At 46.7% G+C, this 24,600-nt stretch overlaps 1 protein-coding gene across 4 annotated transcripts in view; it reads right to left on the bottom strand.

The window, feature by feature from the left end:
* SYT2 (synaptotagmin 2) overlaps nt 1-24,600 on the bottom strand; it is a 151,881-nt gene that overhangs the window by 49,550 nt on the left and 77,731 nt on the right. Inside the window, exon 1 of one of the 4 annotated variants that reach the window (XM_083508578.1) lies at nt 23,850-23,975. The exons of the other annotated variants lie outside the window; for them this stretch is intronic. The gene's annotated coding sequence lies outside the window, so the exon portion shown is untranslated. Of the gene's footprint in view, nt 1-23,849; nt 23,976-24,600 lie in introns of those variants that run through there. 4 annotated transcript variants of the gene reach the window in all.

Raw genomic sequence — 24,600 nt, 5'->3', positions numbered from 1 at the left:
TTTTAAAAAATAAAGATTTATTTAAAACATGTATAGGCAACCTTTCTAGGTCAAACCTCTGGGGGTAGCTTCCAATATGCAAACTGCCATAAAAATTAACAAACCAGCACTAACAAGAAAACATTAAAACCAGCATAACAGCACAAAGACAAATGACCAATAGCTAAAACACAACTCAACCAAGCAGCAGCCCAATTAAAACTTGTGCAAAGGTAATTTTAAACAAGTGGGTCCTTGATGCCCTCTTAAAGTTCTGCAACAAGTGGCAATAATTCAGTGAAATCTTTAGGTTGTCATCATTGCAAGACTGCATTCTACCTTCTGCCCAACAGGTGACCACCAATTAGGAGCTTTAGGATTGAATGCCTTGACATACTGCATACTGCTCTTGGGTTCATGTTCTGCTTGTTGGTTTCCCACTGGTCACTGTGACAACAGGATGCTGGACTAGATGAACCACTGGCTTGTTTCAGCAGGCTCTTCTTACCTGATCGTGAAACTGGATGCAGTGCATCTGATCGTCACCTACACAGTTCATGCCCACTGCTTGATGGGGGGATATTTGTAGGATCGGCGCAGGTTGTGCAGTGTGCACCACTGCCTTCTCACTTTTCCTGTGGAGGTGTCCAGGAATGAGAACATTCTTTCCAATGAATGTCCCCTAGAGGTACAGCCCAAACCCAGAAATGCCCAATTGAGAGCCAGTGTGGTGTAGTGGTTAAGAGCGGTAGTCACGTAATCTGGGAAACCGGGTTCGCGTCCCCGCTCCTCCACATGCAGCTGCTGGGTGATCTTGGGCTAGTCACACTTCTCTGAAGTCTCTCAGCCCCACTCACCTCACAGAGTGTTTGTTGTGGGGGAGGAAGGGAAAGGAGAATGTTAGCCGCTTTGAGACTCCTGAAGGGGAGTGAAAGGCGGGATATCAAATCCAAACTCCTCTTCTTCTTCTTCAATTGTGTGGCCAGTTTGACAAAGGAAAAGCAGCAGCAGAGAAATGATACAAAGGCAATATTTTCCTCAGATATTTGCAAGCAAGTAGGAGAAGCACTGCCTGACCCTGTAACCCAACGGAAGCCGTCACTGTGTCACAAATGGAAGTGGATGACAGAAAGTCAGAAAGAGGTCACCAGGGGACACAAAGGTCCTTTCATTCAAAGCTTCTCTGCTTTATAAACAGAAGCTTCTTCGGTACTTTTCGTTTTCACTGCACATGATTCTAATTCTTAACAGCCTTGTCTGTGTCTTCATTTCTTAGAGGAGAGAGGCACTGAGCCCAAGGGCTGAGCTAAACTTTTAGAAAGGAAGGCCCCATCTGAACTATACATATAAAGCAGTGTCATGCCATTTTAAACAGCTATGACTTCCCCCTACGAATCCTGAGAGCAGTAGTTTGCAAAGGGTGTGGAGAGTTGTTAGGAGACCCCATTCCCCTCCCAGAGTTACCATTCCTGGGAATTGTTGGGGGAAACCCAAAAACTGGTTTAGGGGGCACATGGGAGCAGGAGATGGAGAAGGGGGAAGTCCCATTGTGTGAACGGACCTCGTTCTGCTCTCACATGCCCCATTCAGCACTACATTGAGTTCCACACACAGGAACACAAGGGCTTTTTCTTTGGGATTCACATTACAAACTCGTTTAAGCAAAACTCTTTTCTGTGCTGCAGTGCAGAAAAACAGAAACCAGTATTAGAACCGAGGCCAGTGGTCATGTTAAACCAGCACTTAGCACATGGTTGGCACTGCATAAATGTTAACAGTTTTGCCAGTACACCAAGCAGGCTTCCAGGTAGGTGACCTATCAGACTTTTGGGAGGGCATTAATCCTTAAACTGAAACATTTTGTGTTCTGGCATTTGCAGCTGGGATTCAAGCTCATTAGGCTTGTTTTGCATGCCTATAAATAGTCCAGGTTGTCAGTTTTGTAAAGTTTAAACAGCTATTTTAAGTCCAATAGGTTCAAGGTTACTGGTTTCTGAACCTTAGTTCCTATGATTCACTGTGGAAATGTTTTCCTTATCTGCTTTTCATTAAGCAGCTCCAAACAGCACACTAGCTATTGAGCAGGCCTGTCCGCTTCTGCTTTTACCCTGCGACTTCTACACAGATCTTCTGGTCCCGCCTTAGATGCACAGTGTGGAGACAAAGTGTTCACTGAGAGAGTGAGCTGGTTGCTCATAACAAATGCTAAGTCGACTATGGCTTAGTGCATATGTGCAAACATGAGGGTTTTAGAGAGATTCACATTGCTGTGCTCCTCTGCCAGTCCTTTTTCTGCTGCACTGCAGCTGAGCATAGCAATGGTTTGATGTTGTATGTTGTCTGAAATCAGATTTGTTAAGTCGTGGGTTGACATAGCAGCCGGCACAGCGATTTCTTCAAGTAGCTCTTTTATTCTGGTAAGCTGAAATAGAACTGACTGCGAACAGCTCAGCCGGCCTGTATTTATAGGCAGCCGGCTGTCAACATTGTAACCACAACAGCCCAGAGTTCCCGCCTAAAATAACTGCCACGGACCTGAGTGAAAACTATCTACAGACCTGAGTGAAAACTATATACAGTATCCCCCTGTTGGCCCAGGGTGAAACTACACTACATAACACCCCTCCCCACCGAGATAAGGCGTTAGTTACAATCGTAATGGTTTCCTTATATACAGCACTACGCGTAATGGTTCAATTAGGCACAAAAGCATATCGGTTACATTTCCCATACTTAGACCAACAGTGATACCTGTCCAACAACATAGTCCTTTAAATAAGTTGGGCGCTTGGAAACTCTGCCAGACCGCCGGGGACTGGTAGCCAAGTCCGGAGGGCCACACAGTTCTCGCTGAGGCTGTGGTGCGACCCTAGGTGGCGTTGGAACCAACTCCCCTGGATCCGCTGCTGTGGGTGGAGCCTCCGCAAGTGGAGTGGTCTGAGTCTGTTCTGAAACGGCTTGGTTCGGCTCCACGCTGGCAGTTTGCGAGGGAGGTGTAAGTGGGGCCTCGCCATCTGTACGTGTCTCTTCTGGAGCCGCAAGCGCAGTTGGGGGCACCTCGGTAGTGTCCAAGTCCCCAACCCTGCGCCTAAGCTGGTCTATGTGCCGTCGCCACAAGCGTCCGTCTTCGAGTGCCACCTGGTACGAGCGAGGTCCAGTGACTCCCACTACTGTGGCTGGCACCCAAGGGATGTCCCCCACATAGTTCCGGGCAAAGACCTGGTTTCCTGGGACAAATGACCGTGGTGCGTTGGCACAGCCTGGGGGTTCAGCCACGGCAAAGTCTGGGTGTAGCCGGTCAAGCGGTGACCTGAGGCGGCGGCCCATAAGCAGTTCAGCAGGACTCCTCCCTGTGGCCACATGAGGGGTGATGTGTTGCACGAACAAGTATTCGGCGACCCGCTCATGCCAGTCTCCCCGGTCCAGGCGTGCCAGTGCCTCTTTTGTTGAGCGCACCATTCTTTCCGCTTGCCCGTTGCTGGATGGATGAAAAGGTGCCGTTAGGGCATGGCGGATGCCCAGTCCCAAAAGATACCGCTCAAACGTGCCTGACGTGAACTGTGGTCCATTGTCAGAGACAAGGACATCAGGACACCCATGCGTTGCAAACAGGCCTCGCAGCACCCGGATGACAGCTTCGGTGGTGGTGGAGGGCATCAGGGCGACCTCCAGCCATTTGGAATAGGCGTCCACCACTACCATAAAGGTCCGGCCGTGAAAGGGGCCAGCCAGATCGATGTGCACCCTCGACCAGGGTGTCTTTGGCGTCTCCCAGGTGTGTCCCTTAGCTGCCGGTGGTGCAGGCCTCGACTCTTGGCACGCTTGACAGGCGGACACCCAGGCAGTGATGGCATCGTCCATATTAGGCCACCAGACGTAACACCGAGCCAACGCCTTCATTTTGACAATTCCCGGGTGGCCAACGTGCAGAGCCTCCAGGAGGCGCTGACGGAGTCCCTGGGGAATCACGACGCGGTCTCCCCACAGCAGACAGCCGCGATGAGCTGAGAGTTCATGTTGTCTGGTTGCGAAGGGCTGGAACTCTGCTGCAAAAGGCCCTTGTGGCCACCCCCTCCACACCCAGTTGAGCACCCGGCTGATGGTGCGATCCTGGGCAGACGCGGAGGCCACAGTGGCAGCCGATACAGGCGCTGCCGGAAGATCCTCAATCAGAAGGAGCGATGAAGCTGGAGCCGGGTCTTCCACAAATGCTGGAAGAGGGCAACGGCTGAGGGCGTCGGCATGGCCCATCGATTTCCCCGGGCGATGGATGATCCGGTAGTGGTAGGCAGCCAGGAAAACAGTCCATCGCAGCATGCGTGGTGAGAGGACCGGTGGAGTTGGACGATCACCGGCGAGGAGGCCCAGGAGTGGCTTGTGGTCAGTGATGAGGTCAAAAGTCCTGCCATAGAGGTATTCATGGAACCTCTTCACTCCAGCCACAAGTGCCAATGCCTCCTTGTCGAGCTGGCTGTAATTCCGTTCCGTTGGAGATAGTGTCCTGGAAAAGTAAGCGAGCGGTGCTTCTCTTCCATCTGGAAAACGGTGACTAAGGACAGCACCTATGCCAAAAGGTGAGGCGTCGCAGGCAAGGACCAGCGGCCTGGATTCACTGTACTGTACCAGCACACTGTCTGAAGAAAGGAGAGCCTTGACCGCGTTGAAGGCCGCCGTCTCCCGATGACCCCAGGCCCAAGGCGTCTTAGTGCTAAGGAGTCGGTGAAGAGGCTCAGCCACTGTGGCTTTGTGGGGCAGGAACATGTTATAAAAGTTCAGCAGCCCCAGGAATGCCTGCAACTCCGTTTTGTTCTTTGGGGTGGGGGCCTGCTGGATAGCGCGGATCTTGGATGTGGTTGGATGAAGGCCGGAGGCATCGATAAGATAGCCCAGGAACTCTACCTGTGGAACGGCAATCTGGCACTTCTCCCTCTTTACCTTGAGCCCGGCCTCCTGGAACCTGGTCAGCACGGCACAGAGGCGCTCGAACAGCTGCTGGTGTGAGTCTGCAGACACCAAGACGTCATCAAAATATGGTACCACGCCCGGAAGCCCTTGCAGGAGACGCTCCATAAGGCTTTGGAAGATGCCAGGAGCCACACTCACCCCGAACTGCAACCGGCGGCAACGGAATGCCCCCCGGTGGGTGACGATCGTCTGGGCTTCAGCAGTGGCATCATCGACTGGCAGTTGTTGATAGGCTTGGGCAAGGTCCAGCTTAGCGAAGACCATACCCTCACCCAGGGAATGCAGCAGGTGTTGGACAACAGGAACCGGATAAGCGTGCTGCTGAAGTGCCTTGTTGATCGTGCACTTGTAGTCAGCGCAGATTCTCACCGATCCATCTGGCTTGACAGGCGTGACGATGGGGGTTTCCCACTTTGCGTGGTCAACCGGCTCCAAACTCCTTGGGCGATCAGTTTGTCCAGTTGTTCGTCCACCTTAGCCTTGAGAGCAAAGGGAACCCGGCGTGGCTTTAGCTTGATGGGGGCGACTTGTGGATCAAGGCTAAAGGAGATGGGCGTACCTGTATATTGCCCCAAGGTGCCGTCAAAAACCTCGGCAAAGTCTTTGACCAGACCCTCAGTCTCTGCGTTAGAGATGCAGTTGATGCCGGTGACTTCCAGGCCGAGGGCATTAAACCAGTCTAGCCCTAGGAGGCTTGGCCGCTGACCTTCGACCACCACCAACCGGAGCAGGCCCGAAAAATCCTTGAAGGCGATCCGGAACCGGCCAACGCCTACCACGGGAATGTCGTTTCCCTGGTAGTCTCTCAGGTGTACGCGGTGAGAACCGAGTTGCCTTTTGGACACTCTGGGTACCAGTCTTTTGATGGTGCTCCATGACACGATGGACAGGGCAGACCCGGTGTCGATTTCCATGTCACATGGAGCTCCTTCAATGAGCACCGTGACGTTCAGCTTGCGTCGCGTAGGCGAGTCGGTTTGGCCAATTGTGGTTCCAGACGGGCAGCGGCAGTTGGTGAGAGCGAAACAACTTTCCTTGGCAGACTGGAGTGAAGACTTGGACTTGCGAGTCGATGAAGGGGGGGTGTCAGACGGAGCCGATCGGCAGACCTTAGCGATGTGGCCCCTTCTGGAACACTTCCTACAGATGGCGTCTCTGAATCGACACTTGGCACGGGAATGGTTGCCTCCGCAGCCAGCACATTCCGGTTGGCCCTTGGACTTCTGTTGGAACTTCCTGCGCTCCCGCTTTGTCTGGTGCACGTCATCGTCTTCACTGGAGGATGCCTCATCACTGCTGGCCTCTTCATGATGCACCGGAACTGGCTCCCTAGCAAGACGCGGGCTGCTGGACTTGCGGATCTCCTGGGCGTTCAGCAGCTTCTGAGGCCACAGCCTCCTCAATGGCTTTCTGTAGCGTGAGGTCTGGCTTGGCTAGGAGACGCCGTTGCAGATGGATGTCCCGGATCCCGCAGACGATTTGATCCATCAGGGCATCGTCTAAGTCTCGGAACTCACAGTGCATTGCAGCCTGTCGCAGGGCGGTGGTGTAGTTGTTGATTGACTCCCCCTCTGCCTGGTTCCGGTGGTAGAACGCATGGCGGGCAGCAATCTTGGACGGCTTCGGTGCGTAGTGGTTGCGGAGCTTCTCTTGGATCGTGTCCCATGGTGTTGCCTGGACTGCTTCAGGCGCAACCAATGCTCGGGTCGTCTCAAACACCTCAGGCCCACAGAGGCTGAGGAATAGGCCCCGCTTCCGATCCGTTGATACTGCTGTCAGCTCGTTGGCTTGGAGGTAGCAGTCGAACCGAGCGAGGTAGGAGTCCCATGATTCAGAGGCTGGCACAAACGGCGGTAGAGGCACAAGTGAAGCCATGATTCCGATGCCGGCGTGAAGGGCGATGGATGGAACACAGTGCTCCAGCCAGAAGAGTCAGCTCTGAATTGGTTCTGCCCAGTGATTTCGCTCAGTGATTTCGCTCTGTGATTCAGCTCAGTTCAGAGGCTGGCCGCATCTGGCTGTGCTCTGATGTCCATCTATCCCATCCTCGTCGCCAGTGTTAAGTCGTGGGTTGACATAGCAGCCGGCACAGCGATTTCTTCAAGTAGCTCTTTTATTCTGGTAAGCTGAAATAGAACTGACTGCGAACAGCTCAGCCGGCCTGTATTTATAGGCAGCCGGCTGTCAACATTGTAACCACAACAGCCCAGAGTTCCCGCCTAAAATAACTGCCACGGACCTGAGTGAAAACTATCTACAGACCTGAGTGAAAACTATATACAGTATCCCCCTGTTGGCCCAGGGTGAAACTAGTTTGTCTCCTCCAGACAAATCATAAACTGTAAACCCAACACAAACCATGAGCCCAAGTTGCAACCACACACTAAACCAAACCAAAGTTCCAACTTTATAAAGAAAAGCACTTTACAAAGTCCAAACTTCTAAGCATTCCTAAACAAACATTTAAAAAAACATTTGTATGTCTTAACAAGAAACAAAAGCTGTTTTCTAAAACAAATCAACAAATGCTTCTAGCTTTTAATTTATTATTGCTGCCTATAGACCAAGACTAAGAACATTACAAATGCAAACACAATTGCTCTATGCAGAAGCAGAATATAAATACAGCACTCAGTAGTAGGCAGTATGGTGTAGTAGTCAGAGGACCTAGGTTCAAAACCTCACTTAGCCATGAAGCTCACCGTGTGACCTTGGGCCAGTCACTGTCTCTTGGCCTAACCTACCTTGCAAGAGGAATTAATGAGCCCAAGCTTCATCCCAAGCTCATTCCCTTAGCCCCAGTTTGGTGTTGCATCTCAACCAAGTTACTATAGAGCTGTACCTTTCATACTGCAATGGTTTGTTATCCCTGCCTTCCCTCTGCAATGGTTCAACCCCCAGTAAATAAAAGGAAGAAATGAAGTATGCCTGCAGAGGACAACCAAGCTCCTAGGCACGCTCCTATACAAGGGCAATCTGTTTGAAGAGCTCCCTTGCAGTGCAATTTGCTGCAACAGCTCTCCAGGCCTAGGCATCTGTGCACCTGTTAAGGTATTTTCCTCTTCCAAACAGCTTTCAGTTGCCAAAGGGGCAGCTTTCCAAATCACATCCATGTTCAGCTCTAATGCAGAGTTAACTTCATTAAGCTAGAGGAGAACTATCCTGTGCTGCTTACAAGGACAATTACTATGACAGCCTCTAGGGGGCTCCATTTGATAGAAAAAGGAAACTAGAAAATGCTGCATAAAATATATTTTTTGTAATGGTCTGAAACAGACCCGGTTGCCACTAGATTTCAAACAAGAGTTGGCACAGAACTTCTTGGATGTCTCCCTTTGCCCTTCCTTCCCCCAAAATGACAGCCTGGAGGAGCAAAAGAATCTCCCATTATTCTAACTGATTATTAAGTACAATGTCAATTTACGTTGGGGTAAGTGTCAGGAGCCCAAATCTTGAACAGGAGACCTATTGGGCTCAGCAGCATGTAAACACAGAAGCCAGCAATGATCTTTTTGCCACTAAGAAGAGCTCAGTCACCAAAGCAGAACAGAAAGACAGCATCTGTTTATTTTTTTAAATTGAAGGGAAAGAAATTATTTGTAAACTATTACAGTGACTAGACAAACTGTGCTTGAACCTGTGAAATGGATAGAATTGGATAGTAATGTAAGCCTTACAGAAATGCTGCATGTGAATGTTCAATCCCTCAGTAATCCTTAAAACAAGCCTCTAAAGTAGGTTAGCATCATGATCCCAGTTTGGAGAGGGAGATAGTGTCTACTTCTGCCTATCCTCTGTAATCCTGAGTGAATTCACGGTGGAAATGAATCTTACATATAGTAAGATTTTTTACCCTTAATATGGGGGTATCCACAGTATGGGGGTAATAAAACTGAACGAACCTATAAAGATGTTCCGAAGATAGCCGAAGTAATATAAGTGAAAAACTTTTATTATTCATAAGCAGTATCTAAACACGAAGCCATTATCAGCCCGCACAGTATGACAACTTCACAGTGATTCCTAACATTATTTATTTATCCCATTATTTGTCACTCTATAAGAAGGGTTCTCTGGGCAGCATACAAGATGAAAACAAAAATAATCTATTACAACAAAATACTATCAGAATGGAGCAAAAAAGAAGGGGGGGACCCACACACAACCCTAAAAATAAAGCAAACAATTAGAAAACACAGGGTAGAAGAAGAAGACACCACAATACAAAGCAGATAAAATGGAGAGCAGAGGATAAAACCTATTACAGGACAAAATTAACGGGATACCACAGCACAACAAAGGTTTAAGCAGCCCGTGAAAATAACAAAGTTTTTGCCCAATGCCAAAAAGATATCAAAGCAGGTGTAAGACTGACCTCTCTGGGATAGCATGCCACAACTAAGGGGCCACTGTGGAAAAGGCCCTGTTGCTTATAATTCTTCCACAATACTTTATTTTTGGAGTACTCAAAAGAAGGGCCTCATCCAATGCTTTCAAGGCATGGGAAGGTTTATGTGAAAAGAGGTGATCCTTCAGACACTAAAGTCTCAAGCTTGTGCTTTAAAGGTTAAATCCTGTACTTTGAATTGGGCCTCGAAAAGAGTCGGTATCCTGTGACGATAATGAAGTACTAGCATAACACGCTCATAAAACCTGGTCCTGTTTATACTCCCCCAGCCTTATTCTGCACCAACTGGACCGTTTTCAAAGGCAGCTCCATATACAACACATTACAGTAATCCAATACAGTGCATGGCTCACTGAAGCAAAGTTCTCGCTATTCAGGTAGAATCCTAGCTAAACAGGTAAAAGGTGCTGTGGGCCCCTGATGCTATGGGTTTCTAATGACGAAGATGGATCAACAAGCACCCCCAGAGCATGATCCTTATGATCCTGAATGATCCTTAAGAGGGAATGTGATCTCTTCCGGAACAGGTTCAACACTACATACTTGATTAAAGGAACCAGCCACCAACGGTACTTCCATCTTCTCTGGATTAAACCTCAGTTTATGTAGCCAGCCTCTTCACTTGTGTTCAGTGAAAAAGAGAAACAGAGCTTGGTGTCATTCACATGTTGTTGTTGTTTAGTTGTTTAGTCATGTCCAACTCTTCATTACCCCATGGACCAGAGCACGCCAGGCACTCCTGTCTTCCACTGCCTCCCGCAGCTTGGTCAAACTCATGTTCGTAGCTTTGAGAACACTGTCCAACCATCTCATCCTCTGTCATTCCCTTCTCCTTGTGCCCTCAATCTTTCCCAACATCAGGATCTTTTCCAGGGAGTCTTCTCTTCTCATGAGGTGGCCAAAGTATTGGAGCCTCAGCTTCAGGATCTGTCCTTTCCTTAAGAATGGATAGGTTTGATCTTCTTGCGGTCCGCAGGACTCTCAAGAGTCTCCTCCAGCACCATAATTCAAAAGCATCGATTATTCAGCGATCAGCCTTCTTTATGGTCCAGCTCTCATTTCCATACATTAGGTCACATAGTGATGACCTAACACTCTTAAACACTCAGTCATGCCATGGAGTCAAGCAAATGATATGTTGGAACAACCCCACGGTTGCCTTGGTGGTTTAGGAGCCCTAAGCCACCCTGGATATGCTGAGCTCAACATGAATGTTAAGATTCCTACAAAGAGAGACACAAACTGAGCAATGACCTTGAGAGTCCTCAACACCAAATCAAAAACCACCTACATTAGCTTAGTCAGGGATTCTGATGTACAATAAAAGGTACAAATACTCCAAACTGGCACTCAAAAAATGGACAGAAGTCTGGGGAAATAGAATTCCTGTAGCTTGGAAAGTGCCCCCCTCAACCCTCAACTCTATGCTGCTGCTGCTGCTGAACAGAGAACCCAGAGAGGGACCAACTCCCCAACCCCACCCTAACCCATCTCAGTTTTATGCAAGCTAGTCCTAACTCACATCCAAATCAAAGATGAGAGCAATTTTGATATGAACCAACAGATTGGAGGGCATACTGGTAAACACCAGACAGAAGGGAGACTTCCTTGTGCCTATGTCTAATTGAACTTCTCATTACTCAGCATGTGAAACCCATAGTACCAGAGTTATAATTACTCCAAGATCTCATTATTAGTAAAGTATTACATGTTGGGATACTGCCAGGGAGACAAAGTCCATCATGGCCTCACGTCGCCTCCAGACGTCTATCGATCTCCCTCTGACACGCAGTATCAGCAATTAGCGACACGAGCTCCAGAAATGGCTTGCCACATTCCAGAACTGATGCACGCTCTTATCAGCAGATAATGCACAGCGAAAGAGGCACACAGGAGAGCATTTTTCATAAGTTTATTCTGCGTTAGTCAGAACAGAGAAAAACATGACTGCCTGCTTCAGTGTTTCAGGCACCGAGAGAGAGAAACAAAGCAACAGAAAAACATAAACTTCCTGCCAACAGGAAATACGCAGATTCTGTGACTCACAAAGCCTGCTCCCTTTTAAGGTGGAACGGAAATATCCTAACATCACACCCATATATGATGATGTGCTGTGACAACTCTTTATCCTATGATGCATATTTAAATAAAATAATTTTTAATCAAATTGAGCAACTGAAACAATTCATGGAGCCAGAATACAGCTGTCAGCTGCCAACAATACCAAATACACATTTGGGAATAGGCAATATATTGTCTAGAGCATAAATCATACTAGATGCCTCTTCTGAGTCATTTGGGCCATTAAATTCAAAGGGTTACAAATCTTTTATAGAGAAGCTCATTCTTCCAAGAGTGAGGTTTTACATCTAATTTTCATGTGTTTGTTTATTTTTAGTCATCACTGTGGGCAGTGCCACTTGCTGGTACAGTCAGGAAGAACTTCCATTTTTAATCTTCCACTGGTAAATGGATCGAAAAGTCCTTATGCCAAAGGGACATGTGGCCTGATAGAAAACTCCAGGATGGAATGTTCCATTTTGGTGCCAAATGAACTGAATGACAGGACTGTAACTCCACATTAAAGCAAACACCCGTTTCATTCTTAGAAATGGTAAACAGACATCCAGTGAAATCGATGAGCACTTTGCATAATTAGGCAACCAACCCTTTGAAGTGTGACCAGCACATGTTCAATTTTTAGTTACATTATTTGATGTGAAAACCTGGAATATTCTCAAAGATCAGACTCATCTTACCTTTCTTGTCTGAGATGTTCTGATGGTACCATATCTTTGCATATGGTAGATGTGGGGCATTGTGGCTATGTTTCCCACACAATGGAAGGAATGATATAAACACATAAATCCCCAACTCCACAATTCATATTTTTTGTCAGCACTTTTATTTCCTACTTCTCATGTGCTAAGGCACTGGACTGGCAATACAAGAAACTCCTGGACAGAACGTGCTTATGTGTCTAGGACTGATCTAGGGCAAGATTCTTCTCCCCAGGCTGAAACCCTTATTAGAAGACAACAGAAATAAATGAACTGAGTATCAATCAATGAACATTTATCATCACAACCCCTCTGTTTTTCAGTAGGTACAACTTTGCTACACAAAGAGATAAATTAGAACAGGAATAAATGCATGCTAGTTTAAAAACTAACAAGCACAGCAGGTGCCAAGGCCATATTAAGACATGCTGTTTGAAAAGAGCTACAGCTCCATAGTTATGTAAGGTTCTGTGCTTCCGGCGTTCAAAATTCACCAGGCGCATTTTGCACCTGGCTATCAGCCACTTGCGACCAAGTGAAGATGCCCAGGTGCCAGGATGGCATCTGATGTCTCCACCATCTAGAGGTGTATGCCTAGGGATCCTTGGATCTTGACTGTTTTCACACACTAGCAACACATCCTGTAGAATTCTATCTGCTATATTTTATCTGCACAATTAGAGTGAATTTCAGGAACCAAAAAGTCGTATTGAAAAATATTACTCTCAAGCCATCTGGCCCCAAAATGGCAACAAGGCATTCCATTTTGGTGACTGTAACCCTGGTTTAAGGAGCCATTTGGTGTCTAGCTTATATATCTGAGTTTCTAACACTGATTCTAACTCCAAGCACCCAGCATGCACAGTCAGTGAGTGACCTTCCAGTCCAAAGATAAGCCAAAAACAAATTTTTTACAAATGAAAAATATTGGTTTTGGTCCTGAAATAGAAGCTTAAAAGAAGGATAGGTGACATAATTTCTTACCAATTCTCTTTCTCAAGGTCCCTGGAGTGAATTAAGATTTTCAGTTTCAAAGCCATTAAGGCAGAAAAAAACTAATTTCCCACAGACATTCCCCCAAGTTAGGAAAAATTAACCGAGGAGCAGACAGGAATTTACACTGCGCTGTGTCAAGGGCTGTGAACTTGATTGGCTGTTTATTTGGGCAGACTGAGCAATCCTAGCCAGGAAGAACCATTTCCACTGGATAAACACTTTCTCTTGATCAAAGGAGGAAGATTTCGTGACCTGCCTTCATGCTTCCCGCAGCAAACTGCTGTCTGAATTGAGAAGAACAACACATAGCTGTTAGTGAACACTATAACATACCTGACAAATCAGGTTTGTATCTTTCTATACAAACATGAAACTAGGCTTCCTTCATGCCATTTCTGGACAGTGTCAGAATTTACCCTTCAGCAGTGGCATAGCGTATGCTACTGCTGCCTGGGGCCAGGGTGTGTGCATGCGCCGGGGGGGGGCAGGGCGCAGTACAGAGGGAGTCCACTTACCAACACCGCTAACTTCAAGACCACACTCGCAGTGGTATCGGTAGTGAGGGCGGCGTGAGTGCTTCCAAAAAGCTTCTGTTTTTGGTTCAAAGTTCATTTTCTAGACTTGTCCTGACAAACTTTCTGCCTGGACCCAGAGCCCAGCTCAGATCAGATCCTGATCAGCCTCCCATCCCAGAGAAAAATCCTGCAGAGGCTTCCATACATTCGCCCTCAACTTGGACTTGCTGTTATTCATGGACGTGGATAATTTACATTTTTGCTCTGTAACGGTAATAAGTGACAATTAAACCATTTTAATTTAGATAGCAATGAATTCTTGGGGAGGACCAACAACCACAGCTGCTTATAGACTTCAGCCTGTTCTCTGCAGTGCAGTATTCCAGGTGGGACAATGACCTTTCAGTCTCTCCAGCAAGTCAATCTCTTCAGCTTACTTGCAAAAAAACAGAAGCAGTTGCTCCATGCAGTCTGTAACTCCCCGGTCAATACATGCTAGGGATACAGCCTGGTGCTATGTACTTTCTAAGCACCTGATTGGGTGATTTTTGTTTGCTATTATAAGCTACACAGAACCACAAAGAGTCTTGAGGCACTTTGAAGACTAGGTATATTTAATATGGCACAAGCTTTTATGGACTGCCACTAATGCCATAATAAATATATTTATAGTTGAGAGCAATCCTATGGAAATATCTGCAGCTTAGGATGCAGCAGATCCCCAGCTCATCCATCTGATTCCCAGCTCAGCCTGTGTTAAGTACCCAGCCCCAGCTCAGCCTAAGATACACCAATACACTGTGCATAACTTGCTCATCCTGGCTCAGCTGGCTGGGCCAAAGCTGCCTGAACTGAGGCTGGCGTAAGCCCCAAAAGATGGCATTCCAGGGGCAGGACCAGAGAAGGAGGACTTAGGCTGGATTCTAAGCCCATTCAGCCTGGTCACATGATAATGGCAACACAGCGTAGAACTCTATTTTAAAGGCTTGCTTTCCCCTCTGCCAGGCTTAGGCAGAGCAGAAGCAGTAGCCTTACTGCTGAAAGGGGTTTAGATCTGGTGTATCTTTATGTCAGCATAATTTATACCTGCTTGCCTTAGACCATCTTATTATGCGTAGGACAACACTCTGTTCTTGATGCAACAAACTAACATGGCTACCACTTTGGGGGGGGGGGAATGCAGAGACTTGGTGCTCTCAGATTAAAAAATCCATCAATTAATAGTTCATATTGAAAAGCATGGCATTAAGAACACAACTGAATAATATGTCTTTAGATTTTAAGATGTGTTTTTGGCTTCTATGGGCATTCACAGTATGTTTTTTCCTGAGACAAAGAAGCTACTCCCACAATATGCTTCATTAGGTGCTATGGTCTACACAAGTATGCTGCTTGCATCCTTACAAGAAAGGATGAAAGAATGGTGGTGACTCCACTATGCTTTCATATTAAAAACACGTATTCATATGGGGTTGTTAGAAATTTGCCTAGTAATTTGCAGTGAAATAGCAGAAGAGCTGCCCCTTATCCACAGTTTATTCATCCTAGCTATTTTCACATTTATCTGAATGTTAGCCTCATCACCTGTCCAAAATGTCTAAGATAAGCCACAATGTTTGAAAGTGCCAAAAGAATAAAATCAATTGCATGTAGTATAAGCAGGAATATAAAGCCTCGCCAAATCCCCTCAAATTAATAGTCCAGCTCTGTGTACCCTCCTGACTCAGCTTCTCCTAACTCACACAAGAGTCTACGGGACTACAGGAATATGCTTAGACTTGGACCATTTCCAGGGAGAAATATGTTCTAAAAGAATTGACAGCACTCACACACCACACTTCTCCCACCCCAAATGCATTGAGGGTAGCAGAGCCAAGTGGGGGAGAGGCAAAGCAGTGGGATCAATGGGGACATCCCCTCTCTCTCCTCTCCTCAGCCTAATTAAGTGAGACTTTAGACATCTGCACAGAGGTACAGCCATCTACTGTTGTCTTGCTATCATGGTAGAACTGGATTTCATAGAAGACTAGCAGAAAGTCTTGCTTGGCTATAAAGCCCAGCCTGAATTTGCCAACCCCTGCTCAATAACTACCCACAACATAAACCATATTCAACATTGTGAGCCCCACTATACAGTGATACCTTGGGTTAAGCATTTAATTCGTTCCAGAGGCCCGTTCTTAACCTGAAACTGTTCTTATCCTGAAGCACCACTTTAGCTAATGGGGCCTCCTGCTGCCGCTGCACAGCCGGAGCACGATTTCTGTTCTCATCCTGAAGCAAAGTTCTTAACCTGAGGTACTATTTCTGGGTTAGCGTAGTCTGTAACCTGAAGTGTCTGTAACCTGAGGTACCACTGTATAGTGTTGTGGTGGGGTTTAAAGGGCACACTTCATTTCTAACTGGCATAAGAAAGTACACTATATTCTTCCTTACCTGTCATGCTGGATCCATCAACAGCAGTAGCATCCCCAGGTACATTTACTTAGGAGCAAGCTGCACAGACTTCAATGGTACTCACCTTGAGAAAAATATAGTCAGCTTTCCATTATAATTCAACTTAAATCCTTTATCAGGGCAGGAGTAGCCAATGTATTAAGTTCCAGATGTTGTTGGACTACAACTCCCATCAGTCCTGATCATTGACCATGCTGGCTGGGGCCGGTGGCAGTTGTATTACCCTGCCCATGCAGGAGGGAAATTAAATTTGTCCTTGAATTTTCAAAAGGAATGATCTGATTTTATACTGAAATTATTGTAAACAAAGCAAGCATTGACTCTGCCATATTGATAGCATTACTGTACATCTACGATAGAGTTCCCAAATCATAAATCTATGGTTAGTCCTTGAAGCTCTCCAGACAAGGTCCTTTCCTCCCAAGTCAGCAAATCATTTATCTGGGGGAAAGTCATTCAGTTTAGATTACTTTAAAGAAGTGATCTAGTCTGAAAGGAGACACAAACAAAGACAAAATATGGTGGCTAGCAACTGTCTTTGTCATGCCCTGTGTAAGAACCGCAAAACCGGTCTTCCATGTTCAACAAAACATGGGAGCAAAAAGCAGGTGCACAAATGACTACTGCTTGTTGCACTGGAAGTGGCAAATGCATGCACACCTTTCCTTACAATGCAGCGATTCACAGAGCAAGTGTATACATGCTGACTCTGAAGTAAGTCCCATTTAGTTCAATGGGGCCAACTCCCAAAGGACATTCAGTTTTAATCCAGTCTTCTGTAACATCTGCAGTTCTTCCTAATTTTTAATCATCAGATAACTGGACTAGTCAGGCCACAGGCACATTTTGCCCAATGCTGTTAACCAACTGTTGTCGTCAGCAGCAGCTAGGATTATTGGTGCTTGGAGCAGCAGCTCTCCAGGGAATAAGGTAAAGGTCAGCTTTTCATCATAAGATCCTTCAATTAGAGATAAGCACGTACAGTTGCCTTAAGCCAGCCTCCCACAACTTGGTGCCCTCTAGATGTATTAGACTAGAGCTCCCTCCATTTGCTCCAGCTACCACAGCTGCTGGTGGCCAAAACATCTGGAGGGCACCAGGTTAGAGAAGGCTGCCTCAGACCAAGTCATACCATTTGGTCCTGCCATGACTGTGCTGTCCATTTCAACTGGCAGCTGCTGCTCTCCAGTGGTCCTGTGCCACCCGAAACTCTTTTATGCAGATGTGCCAGGGATTGAACATGAGTTCTTCTGGATGCAAAAGATGTGCTTTACCACAGAGCTACGCTGGGAATGGATCCATTTGGAATGCTTTTACTAATTTTAGAATTGTAATGGTTTTAGCTGTCCTTATAATTGCATATTATGTGGTTGTAATGCAACCTGGGACCTTGCGGTAAAGGGAAGATAAGAAATCTAGAAAACAAACAAGGGATTGGAAGTTGATGATTTAGATTCCACAAAGCAGGCATTCATCAAGTGAGCACACATCCATGCACACAAGGGAAAGCCTCTGTTATTTGTTTGTTTGTTATTGTATTTATATCCCACCTTTCCTCCAAGGAGGTCAAGGTGACATACATAGTTCTCCTCCTCCCCATCTTATCCTCACAACCTTAAACGTCAGGCCTCTGCTACAGTGAGCTCATCCCATCAGTGGTGCTCCTCTCTGCCAGTGGAGGCTGGTGGAATGAGGCCCACGCTTCCTCCTAGCCAGTCATCAGCACGGAGGAGATTAAGATCGCATCCCTAGTACATAAACGGCTTTAATGCATTCACTATTATAGTTCTCATTATAATACGTATGGCAAAGCCATACAAGGGATGAGGTTTTAGTAGCTAGCACTCTGTTTAAAAATGAGCACCTGGTTTTAAAACTGTAATGCGTATCTGAATATAAATTTTATAAGCCTTGCTATAAATCTGATTCCATAATAGTGTTGACATTACTTAATAAGATTTAGTCTCGCACCATGCTTTTTTCATGTCTCAACTATTTTGAAAACTCAAACCCTGATGCATTTTGTAGGCTAGGATGATAATGATGAGTTTTACACTGTTTTAGAATGTTGAATACAAGCGCCCTTAGAACTGTTTTTATACAGCTACCAAATCATTTCTGTGCTAATAGCTGCCCTTGAAGTGGAGGCTTCTGACTTGAAGCACTTTGATGTCCACTGTCTTTCAAGTGCACTTCCGAGGTCCCTTTGTGCAGTGTCTGTATACAGAGGAGCTGTCCATTCAGCTTGGTGCTACTGAAGCCCCTAGTGTCTGATGCTAGCAAATGCATCATAGCACAATACTGGTAGATCTTACACTGATTCCAGGCGTTTGCAGCTTTACATGGATTGCCAATCAATCAATCAATCAATCAATGCATGCAGGGGGGAAGAGAATGGGAAAGCTGTAAAAACAGATGACAATCGCATCAGCCATTGGGAGAGCATTTGGGTGTGGCTGGAGTCTCAGTGGAATGTAGAGGGTGAAGGAGGTTGCAAAGAGATTAGAGACTACTGGAGAGATTTGAAGAAGGCCTTGAAGAGCTATAGAGAAGGTTGGAGGGATTTGCTAAGGGTTTTAAAATGGTTTTCTGGGTGGTGTTCTGGCTTTATGCGCTTTTGCTTATACACGCAATAGCCAGGGATGTACCGTAACTCCCACATAAGATGTGATCTGCTTCTATTAACATTTCCACTTGAGTTCACTCACACCCTCTCATGCACTGAAATAACATATGAGAGTCCAAGGGAGTGTACTGCAAAGGCCCTCCTCCCTCCTGCTAGGTGCACATTCAGAGGTTGTGCAGATGTCCATGCATTAAGTTCCTTCACAAATAGGCATTTCCTGAATGGTCCAGGATCTTGTATTTATGAGCTCTACCCATAAAAATCTTTGTGGAGGGCCCCTCCACACAGCCACCAAACACACAGGTGATGTTGCCCATGTGCACATCGGTAGCAGTGGGTGGGGCTACTCAGTGCAACTCCTCATGAACTTTTTCAATGCATGAGGAAGTTTGAAGCCTGTCCCCCAGCATGAGTAAGAAATGCTGATTTTCTAGTAGCTTCATTCTAGAGTCTCATTTGCTCCTTGTCTTCCTAAGGAAACTGAAAGTTTTCCCAGATGCGACAACACTTTATTCTTCTGGTTTCGAAAAAGCTGAAGAGTAGACTAGACAGAACCCTGAACAAACAAGGGTTCTGAGATCCTAGGAACATAGGAAGCTGCCTTATACTGAGTCAGGCAGTTGCTCCATCAAGCTCAGTACTGTCTACACTGACTGGCAGCAGTTCTCCAGGGTTTCAGGCAGAGGACATTCCCATCTCTTAACGGGAAATGGTGGGGATTGAACTTGGAAACTTTTGCCTGCAAAAAACAATAATGCTCTAGCACTGAGCCATGGCCCTCCTCCTGTTCCTGTTACAGAATAAAACTTAGTTCAGATTTATCTCACCTTCATGAATGAGTGCACAGGCCAAGGATGCTTTGGCTAGCTGCACAGCTGGCACTGACACAGGTTTCCTGAGACCCTACATAGCATTTACATATTTAATATAAAGAGAAGCTGTGTCCAGTATTCCTGACCTTCAGCAATGTTTAATTGCTAGTGATTGCTAACCCCAGAATATCAGAGCACCTCCCAATGAAGGCAGATATCAGCCTCCTGGAACTAAAATATCCTATTCATTTTGCATAAGTGAATTGCATAATGCCACTGAGAAAATAATACACAAAGCCAAGGAAATTTTTGATTTTAATTTAACAAATTTACGCCATGCCTTTTGTGGCAAGAAACTCTCCAAAGCTGTCGGGGCTCACAGTGCCTTATCTCTACACATTAGGTAAGGAATTGCACTAGGATGAACCTGCAGAGACCCAGAGAAATCAGAGGAGGGTTACAAATGGATACATGAATCAAGAGAATGGACTAGAACATGGATGGCTTTAAAACCTTAATGGTTTTTAAAAGGAACCAGAAAATTTCGTGGAAGGTTAAGGCTATCAGAAGTTACTAGCTACGATGGCTGTGTGCTACCTACACTGTTGAAGTATGCCTCTGAATGCCAGTTCATACGTTCTTATGAACTTTAGAGGCTCCAAAAACAAGCATGAGATTTTGCAGCAAATCTCAACCACAGGTCTCCAGCCCCACTTGCTAAGACTTCTAATCTGAAAAGGCATTCCAGGTTTTTCTGCTGTTAGATGGTAAATGGCACTTTAGGAAGTCTGAAAGACATTTGTGAAGTTAGCCAAACCAGGCAACACGAGGACTGAAATATATTTATTTCCTGCAACACCATCTTATGCATGTTTTCCCAAACATAAGTACCACTGATATTCAATGAGGCTTACGCCCAAGATACTGTTGATAGGATTGTAGCCTCTCTATCCATATGAGCCCAGGCTCTGCTTGCAGTGGTGGTTCTGCTGGTCCACAAAGCCCTGCCTGGGGAGAGGGTGTTAACCCAATCCTAAATATTATTACTATTGTTATTAAGAATTTATATGCCACATGGATTGGATTACTTTTCTTTTTATTTGCAGAGTAAATCTATCAAGCAATGTGTAATCTTCACACCAGTCACTTAGCAAAGCTTAGCAAAGCTTGCAGACTAACATTTGCAGACTTCATTTCAAACACATTCATTTCAACAAGATTTAAACCAGAAATGATTGCTACATCCAATGCAAAATTGCAGGTGAGCTATAAAACCCATAGATTCCAAAACACCACTGAACTTTGTACTATTTATCAGTATTTTCTCTTGACCATGGGGAATTAATTGCTTGCAAGGCTCAACTGGTTAACATTTACACAGCATCTTGAGACCCTTGGAGCGAAGAAGCTATTGGCAGAGATTCTAGCGATGCAGCGCACAATGGTGGAATATATTGTATTTCTAAGCAAAGTATGCTCACCAGGGAGGCATAAACTAATTCTAACTTGGGGCATGTTCTCACTAGCACATATTCCTTTAGGGCACTTTATCCCCAAGGGCTTTTTAGTAACAGAAGAGAACATACAAAGTTTGAGAGTTAGCAGTTTCAGTTCTAACTCACCATTGTCCCAGATGGAGCACTTGGGGAGAATATACCATATTTTTCGCTCTATAACACGCACCCAACCATAACAGGCACGTAGTTTCTAGAGGAGGAAAATCCGTAGGCATGCCACCCGTAGGCATTCCCTCCATAACACGCACAGACATTTCCCCTTACTTTTTAGGAGGAAAAAAGTGAGTGTTATGGTGCAAAAAATACGGTATATCCCTTCAGTAATCACCATATGCAATAAAGGATGCTTGAACAGAATGTAAATTGGAGAGAATCAATGTGATGCCCTCCAGATATTGTGAACTACAGTTCCCATCAGCCCCAGAAAGCATGATCAACACTCAGGATTTATGAGAGCTGGTATTACCCAGTTTTTAAAATACTGCAACCCAGTTGTGAGTTAGGATCCACCAGCTGAGGACCAGTGATCTAGAAGTAAAAGGGATGGTGTCGATTCAGCTAGTTGGGACCCTGCTGTCACAGTGACCTCTGCTGTGAAATATTCAGGTCAATGTAGGTGTAGAACAAACCATCACCCTGTGCAAAGAGTGTCTGGTAAGGAAGGGCAGCAAGAGAAAGCCTATGTCCCACAGAGAAGCATCTTTGGACAGATGTCTTAATGCACCTGAATCCATCTTCTCACCATGCATACAAATACAAATGTTATCCAAATGTTATCTTTCCCAGCTACTTTACCTGTTTTGAGGAAATTTCATCCTCCCAGCACTCAAGAGTTATTTTATAGGTCTGACAATGAAATCCCCACCTAACACCACACATCTGTTGTTGCGTGGAGCATGCTCACATAACTATTTATGAGCACTTATTGGCTATTACCTGTGACATCACTGGTGGCATGTAATGCCTTCCCTACCCGATGCTTTGTGATGTTTTGTGAACTTTTACCAAAAAAGGTTGCTTTTTAAACAACCTTTTGGTCCTCACCCGACTGAATACTTCTTAGTGTGCCATTCCTTAAACACTGTTTGTGGAGCCTTTTAAAAGGGAGACGATAAAATCAACCAAGGTAACAGAGAATCATAGAGCTGGACGGGACCCTGAGGATCATCTAGTCCAGCCCCCTGCAATGCAGGAATATGCAGCTGTCCCTTACAGGGATCGAACCTGCAACCTTGGCATTATCAGCACCATGCTCTAACCAACTAAGCTATCCATTTATTGCACACTGTATATCTTTCTCTTTTTTTGCAAGCCTTCACCCCACTCCCATCATTTGAAATTAGTTCTGGGTTGTACAGTCTCCCTCCCCAATACTGGAGTGAACAATTGTGTGTAAATTCATACACACACACACACACACACACACACACTTGATCTGTTTCAGCATAGCTACTACCACCTCCCCTTTGCAGCAAGGCCATTCCCCCATCCCCTACTGTGCTACTTTTACTGGATGAAGGCTAACACTAGCACAGCAATTAAAAATGTGAAGGGCTATCTGTTCCCCACAAAATAAACATAACTGCATATGGTCCAATACAGCAAAAGTCTCCTTATTGAAAGGAAGTTCAAGATCTTGAGATTCTTCTTTTTTTTAATGGATATCCCATCACACAAATTCTGTTTGGGTTTTTTAATAAATATTTATTAAGGTTTTTACAATGTTACAAAATGAAAAAGAGAAAAGAAAAAATACAAAATAAAAATAGTTAAAAACAATTCCGTAAACTTCATACCTGTGGTCCATAACTGTTCCAAGTCAGCCATCATTATGTTATGTCCAACATCTTGTGCCCATCCATCACACAAATTCTGCATACACACCCTTACCTGAGAGTAAATTCTATTGAACTGAATGGAATTTGCTTCTAAGTAAGCATACATAGGATTGTACAGTACTGCGAATCTGAAGGGCACCATCCAGCTTTAGTTTAGCACTTCGCGAGCAGCGACGCTTCCTCTTATGCACCCCCCTCCCCGGTTTATAAATCCGCAGCGGGCTAGTCAGGCTTTGCAGCCTCAGGAGTCTGAGCCAGGACTACACCGGGCAACCTGAGAAATGCATCTGAGCCTGTGCAGAGTGCCAACTCCCCCCCCCCGCCCAGTGTCAATGGCTTCTAACGGACAGCTCGAGACGAGGCACGCCTCTCTTCTTTTGCAAATGACCCACTGAAGACCGCCCCACATTGATTTTTTTTTCTGCTGCAGGGTTTACAGCCTCGGCTTCGTTTCTAAAATAGGAGGGCTGAGGCGCGGATACGTGGGGCGGGGGCCGGAAAACACTCTGCATACACTCAGCTGCACTATTTGGGGCTGAGCCCCAAACCCTCTCCGGCAAGAGCCCCTGTCTGAAGCCTAGCTGGGAGGCGCCAAAAGGCGAGCGAAGGCACCGCCGCCTTCTGCAGCGCGGGCCGCCCGCCCTCTGCCGCCTCCTGCAAACTTTCGCCGCAGAGCCTGCCGCACTCCCGGGGACGCCACGCCAAGGCCGGCCCCCTCCTTCCCGCCGGATTCCCCGGCCACGCCGCCTGGTCCACCGCCTCGCCTCCGAGTTTTCCAAGGCACTTAGCAGAAGGCGGACGGAGAGCGCGAGTGCGTGTTTGTGTGTGTGTGGCGCGCTCGAGGTCTGCTGCACTTTTGCTGGCGAGGAGGAGCCGCACTGCTGGGGGATTCCCTCCTTCCTTCCCTCCTTCCCTCGCGCGGGGTCTCCACAAGCCACGAGGAGCCGCAGCCTTACCGGGTGGGTCGGTGGGCGGCCGGGCGGGAGTCCTCTCAGCGCCAGGCTGGACGCCGCAGAACTTGGGCTCCTCGCGAAGCTCCCATCCAGGCGGCGGATGCGGCGGCGGCGGCGGGGCCTCCCTCGTTCCCTCCCTCCTTCGCTCTGCAGTAGTACAAACACACACCGCGCGCCCCGCTCCCTCCGCCTCAATTGTCATGCTTCTCACATCCGGCTGCATACAGCGCGGATGGGCCCGGCCCTCCCTCCCTCCCTCCTCGCTGGGTGATCCCGGAGGGAAATCCGGAAGGCGGACTCCTGGCCCGGGCGAGGGGGTCGGGGGGCGGCCTTGCCTCAGCCCCTCCCCCGGGCGAGGGCCAAGTCGGGACAGGCAAAGCAGGCGCCTGGAGCCTCCCTGAGGGCTACTGGGGGCCACATGCCTTTCCCTGCGGTGGGTGAAGCTCGAGGCAGCAGGGGGCACAGCAGCGAATATGAGCGTGACTTTGGTACTGTAGGGCTAATTTACACTCCTCCCTTGTCCTCTATCCACCGGACAGAGTTCAAGGACGCTATTGTTTTGTTTATTTATTGCATTTAAGGTAAAGGGACACTTGACCGTTAGGTCCAGTCGTGGCCGACTCTGAGGTTGTGGCGCTCATCTCGCTTTATTGGCCGAGGGAGCCGGCGTACAGTTTCCGGGTCATGTGGCCAGCATGACTAAGCCGCTTCTGGCGAACCAGAGCAGCGCACGGAAATGCTGTTTACCTTCCCG

The sequence above is a fragment of the Podarcis liolepis genome (assembly GCF_965112155.1).
Source record: "Podarcis liolepis genome assembly, chromosome: 6".
NCBI lineage: Eukaryota > Metazoa > Chordata > Lepidosauria > Squamata > Lacertidae > Podarcis > Podarcis liolepis.
Note: the sequence above shows the minus strand (reverse complement) of the source record. Positions and strands in the feature narration are given on the sequence as shown.